This window comes from Scylla paramamosain, chromosome 33 (assembly GCF_035594125.1).
Source record: "Scylla paramamosain isolate STU-SP2022 chromosome 33, ASM3559412v1, whole genome shotgun sequence".
Lineage (NCBI taxonomy): Eukaryota > Metazoa > Arthropoda > Malacostraca > Decapoda > Portunidae > Scylla > Scylla paramamosain.
In genome coordinates this window covers 5,752,368-5,764,867 of record NC_087183.1, presented here as the reverse complement: position 1 = coordinate 5,764,867, position 12,500 = coordinate 5,752,368, and the positions used below count along the sequence as shown (strand labels likewise).

General features: G+C 42.7%; 1 long non-coding RNA gene across 1 annotated transcript in view; it reads left to right on the top strand.

Moving 5' to 3' along the window:
- The first annotated feature begins 5,054 nt into the window (after window positions 1-5,054).
- LOC135089541 (uncharacterized) overlaps window positions 5,055-12,500 on the top strand; it is a 10,496-nt gene continuing 3,050 nt past the window's right edge. Inside the window, exons 1-2 of the long non-coding RNA XR_010261530.1 lie at window positions 5,055-5,574; window positions 11,807-12,230. This is a non-coding gene — a long non-coding RNA (uncharacterized LOC135089541). The remainder of the gene's footprint in view (window positions 5,575-11,806; window positions 12,231-12,500) is intronic.

The window sequence follows — 12,500 nt, the reverse complement described above, 5'->3', positions numbered from 1 at the left end:
AAGTTTCCAGTTCAGATAATAAGTAAAGGACAGACCGAGGATGTTCAGTGTACAAGAGGGGGACAGTTGAGTGTCATTGAAGAAGAGAGGATAGTTGTCTGGAAGGTTGTGTCGAGTTGATAGATGGAGGGAATATGGTGAAAATATCTGCCAAGTTATTGTCCTCAAAGGAAGTAAGAAAGGGAGGTTTCCAAAGCTTAGGTCAAAATTCATCATGACCGTCATAATGATAACTTTTTTTTATTTATTTATTTATTTATTTTTTTTTTAACCACATCTGTACGACTGTGTATAAGACTGTACGTGGCAGATGGGCTAGGCTAAGATAGGCACTGCACTGGTATTGATGTATATAGCAATGAGGCATATGATATTACTCACCCCCAACACACACACACACACACACACACACACACACAAATGTCGTAAGGCAACTGATCCTGAATGTTTGCCCATGAATGCATACAGATAATGGAACAATGAGGTGTCTGATCCTGACTACTTTAAACAGACACCAGGGGAAATCATAGCAGCTTTCAAGGGAGTTTCAGTGATTCTAGTGATGGTTCAACAAAGATTATACACTATCAAAGGAAACAACCCATAAGAACCCAACTAATCACGGTGGCTTTTGAAAACAATCCTAACGAGAGAATGATGCGTTTACGAGTGCTGGTCAGTCCCCTTTTTACTTTTTCCTTGCTCCTTTTTCGCTGTCTGCCGGAGCCTCGTGTCCAGCATTGTTGTACTTAGGCGAGGACAGGAAGGAGTGAAGCTGTTGTTAGGGATGCTCTGGGTAGAAATTATGCCGAAAAAAAGAAAACGAGAGAGAGAGAGAGAGAGAGAGAGAGAGAGAGAGAGAGAGAGAGAGAGAGAGAGAGAGAGAGAGAGAGAGAGAAAGAGGAAACAAGTAGCATAAGTATCCTAAATTAATGGCAGACTCATCATAATATAAGATAACGGTTTACATTTTTTCCCTCGTACATGTTTGGTCACGTTCTGCGGTGCGCGGCGTAATAAAGGAGACCAATAAGTAATAAAGCCCCGGATGTGTGACGCAAAAAAATGAAATGGTGGGTAGAATATTCAGCGTCTATGGGTGATAATGATGTGCTTGCGTGTGCGTGTGTAGTCATCCCAGCGAGGCGCGTGGTGAGGCGAGAGCTGATTCGATGGTAGGATTCGAAACACTTCACTTTCAGGGCCCGAGTCAGCAGAAACCTATCGCTCTCTCTCTCTCTCTCTCTCTCTCTCGGGCCACCGTAATGACTAGTCGGGTTTCCATGGAGGTTTTGTCAGCGATATGGAATCCCTGCTAAAGCATCACTAGAATCATGAAGACGCACTTGAAAACCCCACTAGAGCTTGGTGAAATTGCTTGTTGAAATGATGAAAGCCATTAAAAATTTTCCTGCTCTTGCCCTCCACTAAAGTGTTGAAGTTGTTGAGATAATACACCGAAACCTCTGAGAATACTGCCCTGTGCTACCTGTGTATGGATCTGGCGAGTGTGAGTTAGTACGGCATCCCTTTTATTTTTCTTACGGATCTGGATAATTTCTAAATTACTACTTTTTTTTTGTGACTGGGCTATCATCTAAATTTTTTGTTTTATTGAAAATTTTTGGTGGTAGTGGCGATGCCGTGAAATTGAAAGGCTTAACTAATTAATTAAATAGTTAATTAGTTAATCAATATACCTATACGTGTGTTTGTCTGTCAATATTTATCTGTTTGTCTAATTATCTATCTGTCTATCTATTTATCTATCTGTCTATCTATTTATCTATCTATCTATCTATCTATCTATCTATCTATCTATCTATCTATCTATCTATCTATCTATCTATATATCTACCTATCTATCTATCTACCTACCTATCTACCTACCTACCTACCTACCTACCTACCTACCTACCTACCTACCTACCTACCTACCTACCTACTTACTTTCCTACTAACCTACCTACCTACTTACCTACTTATCTTCCTCCTACATACTTACCTTCTTATTTACCTACCTACCTACCTTCCTACCTATTCACTCCCTACCTACCTACTTATATACCTACCTGTCCATCTATCTATATGTTTATCTATCTATCTATCTATCTATCTGTGTATTTATCTGTCTAATCTATCCATCAATCTATCCATCCATCCCTTCACTGTGTTACAAGCGATGATAAGAATTAATGAATGAACGTGCCAGAATATTGATTTTACACCGCCTGGTTTGTTTTTCTCCCTTCTCAGCTTTGTTTATCTGCGTGGCATTACCGAGGAATCCAGCAGGGCGACATTGTACCCCTGGAAAAGTTATCGAGCCACCTAAGAAGTCACCCTGGAAAGAAAATCTAAGCAAGCCTTTATAAACCTTGCCAAGAGATACGCATCCTGGAGTCAGGGGCAGAAAAACTACAATATAATACAATATTGACACATAGTAATAACATAAAAAAAGAAAGAGAAAGTAAAGGAAGCTGCAAGAAGCCATCAGGTCTGCATGTGGCAGTCCCTGTATGAGACATACACCTTCCTATTACCACCTATCATCCCCATCGGCACTAACAACCTGATTACTGAGTCTATTCCATTCATCTATCACTACGTTTGGGAGTCAGTTCCTTGTGTCTCTTCTTTAAAATCTAACTTTATCAAGCTTAAACCCATTAGTTCTTGTCCTGCCCTGATTACTGACCCCGAATTTTGCTTGAGTGCGGACATAACTGACAACAGGAGAGAAAAGATTCGGCTTCTTGCAGCAAGTTGAGTGGAAGAGTACGACCCACTCCTGCAGATTGCCAGAGTCCCGTGGCTGATGTGGATGTTCCTGTATTGTTAAGGGATGTCTTGTCCAAACTTTGTGCCTCCCTTTGTCTACTGGGGGTGGCGAGGCAAGCCGGGGGCAGGCACCGCTGATGGGGAGTGGGGGAGTGCGTGGGTCAGCTGGGGCAGGGGAGGTGATGGGGGAGGAGCAGCAGGAGCAGGGGTACGAAACACTTAGAAATGGATGCACTCGAGTTATCTTCCTTATTTTCTCCTCAGGTTATCTTTTATTTATTTATTTTATTTTCGCATTTTTGACTTTACCGCTTTTCCACTGAGTGTTAATGTTTTGATGTACTTAATATCGTGCTAAATTTAGAGGCAGTGGTAGCAAATGAGATGCATGCACTTGGGTTATCTTCCTTATTTTGTCTTAAGAATGTGTTTTTTTTTTTTTCCTTCGTATTCTTGACTTCACCTCTTTTTCCAGTGAGTGTTTATGTTTTGATGTACTTAATATCGTAGTAAATCTTGAGGCAGTGATAGCAAGCATTACCTTGCTGTGCAGTGGCCTGAGTTTATTGTGATTGCGTTAGGGAGGGTGACTTATGAGGCTAACAAGTCGAGAGGCGAGTGAGCAAGAGCACCAATTAATGCAGCTGTGCCTGTATGCAACTAATAAGTATATTAAACCTTTGTATGACTAGACTATTCCTTTGAAATGTATGTGCCTTTTTTCATATAATAACAATGGGTTCAAAATTTTCAGTAAATGACCTACACAGAAAGAAATTGGTTAAAATATTTCATTCCTGTACGAAGTCACTCGTGTATATCTTCAGCAATCTTTAGGTGTGAATATAAAGGCATCCTTACGTTTTGGGGCCATAAGAACGTAAGGAGACTGCGCAAGACCAGTTGACCCACACAAGACAGCGGCTGAGCACATACTACTTGCCACATGTCACCATCAGCTGCAAAGTTATCCAAGCGTCTCTTGAAACTGTCCAACTTCCGCGCACTTAACACTATTTTTCACGGTGTTTCGGTGTCTGCAGTTTTACTTTTGATAATATAAATTGTGTAAGTCAAATAAAGTAACAGGTGTCATTTTACCTTTAGTGGTGATATAATAAAGTTGAAGAAATTAACAGGTGTCATTTTGTCAGTATCATTTCCATCTTGATTTATGCTTTCCTTTAATTGCATCAGTCTTTATTTCAGTATTGTCATTATTGTATTCCTGATAGTCTTCGTCAAACAGAATAACGTGTCATTTTATCATAAGCGGTGAGATGGTTATGTCAAGTAAAATAGAGGGTGTTTTAATTAAGGGCAGAGATATGAGCGGTGTAGTATTGTAAGGCGAGCCTGCCATTGAGGGAGATAATTCAAGGAGGGAGCGTCTGATGTGACTTCAAGGGTTATTATGTGAGGTTAGGGTGATAAACCTTTGAGGGGATCTGCTGTGGCTTGCTTTCCCTCAGCCTGGAGCTTATTACGTGAAAGTCATGTAATAATGATGATGATTAGGGCGATGAATTTTGAGGGGATTACGGGAGGTTTAGTTAGTAACTGGTGCCAGAAGATAAATCTGCATTGACCAAACTCTCTATCGTTTTATCATTTTATAACACACATGGTACTAAAGACACATTAGCTCTGATCTCCGTACAAATCCAGGTGGCGGTTCCTGCAGCTGCACAGTATTCAGTTAATTCCCGCGAACATGAGGCACGGTAATGTGATGCACGCGCTGCTGTGCTGGTGTGGGTGAACCTTGCTTTGGGGCGACATTACGCAGAAAGCTTCGTTCACACTCGCTGCTTCATAATTTTATGAGGCAGGCATAAAGGTTAAATAATACATAGCTACGCCTCTCCACATTTTTCGACACCACGCATGATATGATAAGCATCTCGATTACATATGAAATTTCTACTATTAAATTACAAGCGAGAGACGACTGCATGGGTTGTTTGTAGCTTGATTTATGTTTGCCTATTATTACATCGGACTTTATTACACAGTATTGTATTAATCCTCCTCCTACTCCCCATTCTTCTACACCTCTAATGAACAGACAGCCACGCTGTAGACCATCAGGCATTTTACTACCTACACATCCTGTAAGAAAACAAATTGTGCGTGGAATTGCAGTTCCTGTATAAGGATGAACGCTCATGGTAACGAATGTGAGGGGATTCTCTCTCTCTCTCTCTCTCTCTCTCTCTCTCTTTCCCGTGAGATAGATTGGATGGTGGTTGGAATCAAGTCAGCCATTACTGCTTCATGTACGCAGTGTGCCAGATGTCACTTGTCAACTACACGAATCTATTACACTTGTTCGTTTCTTTTAATGGCGTCACTCGCATAACACAACACTTAGCACTTTGTCACTCCTTAGTTGTAATGAAGAAGCAACTCAAATAATAATAACAAGATAAATAAAGCCAAATTAAGTCTAAAATATCAATTCGAGTGAAGCTTCGTATGGAGCAGAGAAGCCGAGACAATCAAGCGAAGCAGCGAACCGGCACCAGTCACTCAGTTGATGGAGTGTGTGACGCCGTGGTGTTACGTAATCCATTGGCTGGGCTTAGGCTTGGTGGCTGCTGGAGGACCTGGCTAACCCTGTGACTAGTGCTTGTGAGTGAAGTGACGCACCAAGACTCATGAAAAGGAATAATCGAGCCAGGAAGAGGGAAGAAGAGAAACACGAGTGAGGGATGTGTTGTGTTGGTGACATGATTTAGGCTGGAGGGCTGCTTGAGGGCCTGGCTAACTCTGTGACTACTACTTGAGGTGAGAGAACGTATCGAGACCAATTAGGTAGTAGTAACCAAACCAGGAAATGTGAAGGAGGGAAGGAAAAGATTAATCTCTCTCTCTCTCTCTCTCTCTCTCTCTCTCTCTCATGGCGAGTTGCTGGCTCACTAATAAGTATGCGGATAAAATCAGGCCATTCGATCACGTCCGGGTGTGATTTTTATGAGTAATGAGATTGAGGTAATTACTGAGTCTCATGGGTGTTAGCATATAGCCTAGTCTGTGCCGGGTTTGTGTCGCTAATATGAAATGAGCTGGTGGTGGTGGTGGTGGTGGTCACTTTTTCACTCCAAGCTACAGCTGATATATTTGTTCCTCCCAATACACTGTGCAGTTTGTATCGCTAATATATGAAGTGAACGCGTGGTAGTGATGGTGGTGGTTGGTTTTTACTCTACAAGCCACACGTTGCATATTTCTGTATGTTTATCTTTAGACACTCCAGTATTTTCCCTCATTCCAGTATTGAGGTTTTCCGCGAGAGTGCAGGAGTCATGGTGGTGCAAGAATACTCCTCGCGTCACGTAAGAAAAATAAGTGAGAAAGAAAACGAGCCGACAGGTGCACTGGAGAAAATGGGTGGTAGTAAAGGAGGGCAGGCTATACTATTTTATGCTCGCTGCACGTGCCGTCACGTTTACTTCACCTTTTTCTTCTCTTGTTCATTCTTCCCTCCCTGGCTGACGTGTTTCTCCAGTCGTCAGGCTCTGAGTTAAATATGCACTGTGCTTGACACCTGGCCGGCACTGCCCCGTGGATATATACCTGTGTAGTGAAATAATCCCTAAGCCCACCCCTGTTGCTTTAGTTGACTGTACTTGTTCATTGTGGAATCGTACGTCCATGCATTTTACTTTGATTTAGTTGATTTTACTTTTGTGTAGTGAAATCATCCCTACATCCACGCATTGCTTTCAGTTAATTTTAGTTATTTGTTGAAAAAAAGAATATCCCTACATTCACACACATTGCCTGGTTTTAGTTTTGATTTTACTTATTTGTAGTGAAATTATTCCAAAACTCACTCGTGTTGCTTTAATTTATTACTTATCTGGTGAAATTACTCCAACACACACACACACACACACACACACACACACACACACACACACACACACACACACACACACACACACACTGCTTTACTCTTGTCAACTTATTCGTAGTGGAATTCTTACCAAATCCACAGGCATGGCTTTGTTTTACTTAACTTACTACTTATTTTAATGAACTTGTGCATCAGTCAACACATATTACTGTGAACTATACTTCAAAATAATCTTATGCGTAAATCCATACGTGCATATTACTTTATACTTACATGAAGTGAATTTGTGCATAAATCTGTACCTGGTCATTACATATTACTTTAACCATTTCAGCGCGACATGCAACAACTCACAGCACTAAGTAATGTATGAAGCCTTTAAAAACATCTACAGGAAAGAAGTTGAGTAAAAAGAATAGATTTTGCAATTTCTAGCCAGTATAATGTTAGGAAGTGGCTGCAGAACAAGAAAATGTCTGATTGGTTAGTAACTAAGAAAAAATGTGACATACTAGTGAAAGGTTTAAGTTAACTGTACTTACATAGTGAATTTATGCTTAAATCTACACTGAGTCTTTCCTTTAACAAACTCGTACTGAAGGTAATGATATTCACATGGAAACCTCGCATGGGTGGCTGTGGTGAGCAAACTGATCGTGAACGTTAAGCAGTCATGGAGTTGATTACGTTGCTTTATTCACCAAGACCAGGTAGACTGTTCCCTCATCTGTCACTGCATGCTGCGGCAGTGATGGGGCTGGGCCTGGGGCGGGGGTAGGGGAGAGGTTGTGGAGGAGGGTTGTGGTTGGGTAAGGTGGGGGAGAGGAAGGGGTGGATGGGGGATTAATAAGTCATGCTTTTCATCATCTCTTGGTTTGTTTTACTTTTCAGTTATCATCCGAGCCAATATTTGAGTGTGTGAGTGTGTGTGTGTGTGTGTGTGTGTGTGTGTGTGTGTGTGTGTGTGTATTAGTTATTAATGTAACCAGTTGTATTAATCAAGTTCTTTTGCATGGACGGCGTGGATTTCGTGTGTGTGTGTGTGTGTGTGTTTGTGTGTGTGTGTGTGTGTGTGTGTGTGTGTGTGTGTGTGTGTGTACATAGTTTTTTATGCAGCCTGAGCTACACTCATGTGGGTATCTTTATCTGCATTATACCATTGTGTGTGTGTGTGTGTGTGTGTGTGTGTGTGTGTGTGTGTGTGTGTGTGTGTGTGTGTGTGTGTGTGTGTGTGTGTGTGTTGTAAACTTGGAACTTTGCTTTCTTGGAGAACAGGAATCCATGTGGGGAGGGTGAGGGGGGTGAGGATGCGGGTGACGGGGAGGGTGAGGGGCAGTGTGTCTGCTCGCCGGGGAAATTGGGTAGAGGGAAGGGGGATTGTGTACGATGGAACTTGTCTACTTTCTCAGGTTTATACGTGGTTGCTACTCCCTTCTCTGTCCCTTTGCAGGAAATTGGTACCCAGTCTCCCAGTCGTCGTGCTTTTTACTGGGTGACATAGTTGAAAAAAGTGAAACCTACCTTTATGCTCCTGCGCCGCCGTGTAGCAAGGAGTCGAGGTCACCCTGCGCATTGCCACCGCCATTAATCTGTCGTTATCACAAGACGGACTGCGAATGTTCCTCAAAACACATTACATCAATTCACTTTTACGCCACCGATCGACAGCTCCATGAATGCAAAACATTGCCCTCTTTCAAGCCGCGACTCGCACACACTCGCTCACACCAATTCGAAACAGAGCTTTGTCCCCGTCGTCGATCAGAGCCCCGCCACGGCCAGCATTAGGGCGGCACGAGCCAATATCAGCACAAGGCTCAGGGCGTCAATACTGCACCGCCTTGCCTCACCTTGCCTCGCTCCTCTGTGTGGGTGGCGGTGGAGGTGACGCCGGGGGTGTTGCGGGGGTGCGAGTGCTGGGGGGATTGGGTCTTGGGTGAAAAGTCGAGTAGATAATGTTAAGGGTACGTAATCATAGGAGAGTGTCTGGTAGTGCACTTACTAGGAAAGGGGATGTTGTGGGGAGTGGGGTCTTGGAAGGGTGGGGATAGGGATGGGATGGATCTGTCTTGTTATACAGTTGTGGATAGGTTCATCTCGTGTGGGATGCTGTAGGCGATGGGTTTGCCTCATGTAGGATAAAGTTGGGATGGTGCTTTTTGTTGTGAGTGTAGTTGCAAATGGCGCATTGTTGTTTGGGGTACAGGTGGGGATGGGGCTGGCTTGTTGGAGTATAGTTTGTGATGTGGTGGCCTGGGGATGAGGGGGGACTGTTTCAATAGGGTTAGGGATTAGGGCGCGGCTATCTGTGGTGGTATTGCTGGGGACTGTCTTGTTGGGGAAATTGAGGGTACAGATGAGGACGGGGCTGCCTTGTTTGGAAAAAATAGGGTATGGGTTTCTCTCCTATGGACAGTAAGGGACGGTACTGTCTTGCTGGGGTACAGATGGGGACGGTACTGTCTTGCTGGGGTACAGATGGGGACGGTACTGTCTTGCTGGGGTACAGATGGGGACGGTACTGTCTTGCTGGGGTACAGATGGGGACGGTACTGTCTTGCTGGGGTACAGATGGGGACGGTACTGTCTTGCTGGGGTACAGATGGGGACGGTACTGTCTTGCTGGGGTACAGATGGGGACGGTACTGTCTTGCTGGGGTACAGATGGGGACGGTACTGTCTTGCTGGGGTACAGATGGGGACGGGTGTCTCGTGGTAGTGAGGGTGACGTGAGCTGGGATTCCTTGCATGGCCCGGGTCCGCGGTGGTGCATCATGCTGTCCGTGGCTGGGTGTGGAGACAAGTGGGTGTATTGGGAGGCATTAGTGCTGATTAACCCGCGCCGTGATCTGATTTGCTACCATTATCTTGTATTATTCCTTGTTTAGCCGCCTGGAGGACACTTGAAGCATCCATGAGAGGTGCTGAGGGAGCGGAAATGTGTACCAGAAAACCGCTTAGTATAAACTGAAACAAGTAACTCGATAAACTGAAACAAGTGAAGTAACTCTGAAATGTTTTATACGAGACGGTAAATAAAACTCGGAAACGTTTCAAATAACACACACACACACACACACACACACACACACACACACACACACACACACACACACACACACACACACACACACACACACACACACACACACACACACACACAAACAAATAACTTTAAAACTTTTTCAAAAAACATAATAATTATTAGCTAACAGACAAGACTTAAAAAAAAAAATGCAAAACATTTCAAATTAGACCTCATTCTCACCCCAACATATAAAAAAAAGAGGAAAAGAAAAGCTTCGAACACATTTCAGATAAGGTCTACAAATTTATCCTTAAAAAAAAAAAAATAAATAAAAATAAATAAATAAAACTAAAAAGGATGGATCTTGAGTGAGATCTGCCAAGTAACACACGTAAGTCTTAAATCGTGTCAAACAAGGCGTGCATGCTAGTACAGTAGACATCTTCCACGCCTGGGTCTCAGTTTCGGGGACCCACAGCTGCGGGGATAGACAGTACAAAGAGAGGTGTTAATGAGGCAGAGTGAACTGTTTGCCTCTATGCCTGCCACTGCAAAGGTCACGGGACTGCTCACCTGTGGCCTGCCCTTTGTCGCGTGTCCCACCTTGCGACGGGTGGTGCGTGGCGGACGGCTGATTGATTGATTGATTAAAGGCGCAGCGACAAAGAGGTCACATGTCTCCAGGAGGACGAATTCTTTCAAACCTTCCGTACTTTTCCATTTCAGATATTGCACCATAAAAAAGAAAATAAATAAATAGATATATAAATAAAATTAATAAATAAATAAAGTAAAATAGAATAAAGATAAATTAAAAAGTTCACATGTCACCAGAAGGAAGAAGTCTTTTAAACCTTACGTCAAAGGTTGTACAGCACACACACACACACAAAAAAAAAAAAAAAGTAAGACGGTGTATAAAACAATTTGACAGGTTTATTGTACAAATCACGGGGATGGAGGCACTTGAAAAAAGAGGATTAAGAGTAATTTGACGAGGAGAATGGCAGAAATCGTAGGGGTGGGGTGTGTGTATATGTATGCATGTATGAATCATGCTGGTAATACATGTATCCCTTTCAGGACTGTGACGCAATCCAAAACTAATAGAATAGTCAAGTTGATTAATTAACTGAATGAGTAAAATTAAATTAATCATACAAAAAGGGCGGAGGTGTGTGTGTTCATTTTGCGATTAATCAAGGGGAATGAATTTGTCCGTAAAAACAATGAATAAAGGAAATGAGACTGTGAATTGTTCCCTTGATTACCTGCATTCATGCACGCTGGATTTGTGACCAGTGTGTGTGTGTGTGTGTGTGTGTGTGTGTGCAGAAATAATAAAGCACACATTTTCTCGTCTGCGGTAATGTAAAGAATACTGTACACAAGACAATAAGAGTAAAATGATCCCCAGGCCACAGCAGGTTACACCGGAGCTCCCGCAGGAAAGGTGTAAAGGGCAACGCCTGACATTTCCACCCTTGTCGCACCTCGCCCGCGTAAAAATACACCAACAAACAATATTCTAACCCCGTGTTTAAAACAATAACTGCACATTTTTCCCGGCACCTTTCCCTACACCATTCTGTACATCTCTCTTCCCTTGCACCTTGTTTCCTTCTTTTACCGTATTTTTAAACCCTACACGATTTTAGCATTGTGTACAAGTCACTAGGTGAAGCATCCTCGACACTTCCTATACCTTTCTTTCCCTACACCTTTCGTTCTTGTACCTTCTTTCTTTCATTATATCTTTCTTTCCCCATACCTTCATTCTTTCCCTTTACTTTTCATTCCTGTACGTTCATTCTTTCATTATATATTTCTTTCCCTATACCCTCATTCTTTACTTTTTATTCCTTGTACCTTCTTTCTTTATACTTTTTTTCCCCTATATCTTTCTTTCCCTACACTTTTGCTTTCCTGTATCTTCTTTCTTTCTCTATACTTATCTTCCGCTACTCCTTCCCTTTCCAATGCTTTCCTTGCACTTTCCCCTACACCTTTCTTTCTTTACATATTTCTTTTCTTAAAGTTTTCCCTGCACCTCTTTTCGTCCCCTATAATATTTTAGCATTGTATAGTTGTATGTATGTTTGTATATTTTACCTCCTTTCGTGCCCTTCCAGGTTAGGCCCCGCGCGTGACCGAGTATCAGAAGAGACAAATGCAGGATGAGAGAGGGAGAGAGAGGAGACAAAAAATAAAGTGCAAGGTGAGAGAAGAGAGGACACCCCCCCACAAAAAAAAAGTGGAAAATGGGAGAGGAGATAAAAAGCAAGTGCAAGATGAGAGAGAAAAAAAAAAAAAAAAAAAACAATGTGGGAAAGGAGACAAAAAAGTGCAAGGCAGGAGAGAGGAGACAAAAATAAAAAGAAAAAAAAAACTAGTGCAAGATAGAAGAGAGGAGAGAGAAAAAAGAAAAAAAAAAAGAAAAAGTGTAATATAATGAGGAACTCGTATGAAAAAATGTACCTTCTTGATTAGAGGAGTCTGGGATGACCTGTGGACCTCTGAAGGCAGCAGAAGAGCATGGGGGAGGCAGAAGCTCAGGTGAGTGTGTGGTGTGGGTCAGTGGGGATGAGGTATCAGGTAACATAACTTCAGAACATAAGTAATATATGTTCTGAAGACTAATTGTTACTGTACACCTGCTTGTCCCGTCTCTCTCTCTCTCTCTCTCTCTCTCTCTCTCTCTCTCTCTCTCTCTCTCTCTCTCTCTCTCTCTCTCTCTCTCTCTCTCTCTCTCTCTCTCTCTCTCTCTCTCTCTCTCTCTCTCTCTCTCTCTCTCTCTCTCATCTTCCTTTAACGGCCCTCGTCAGC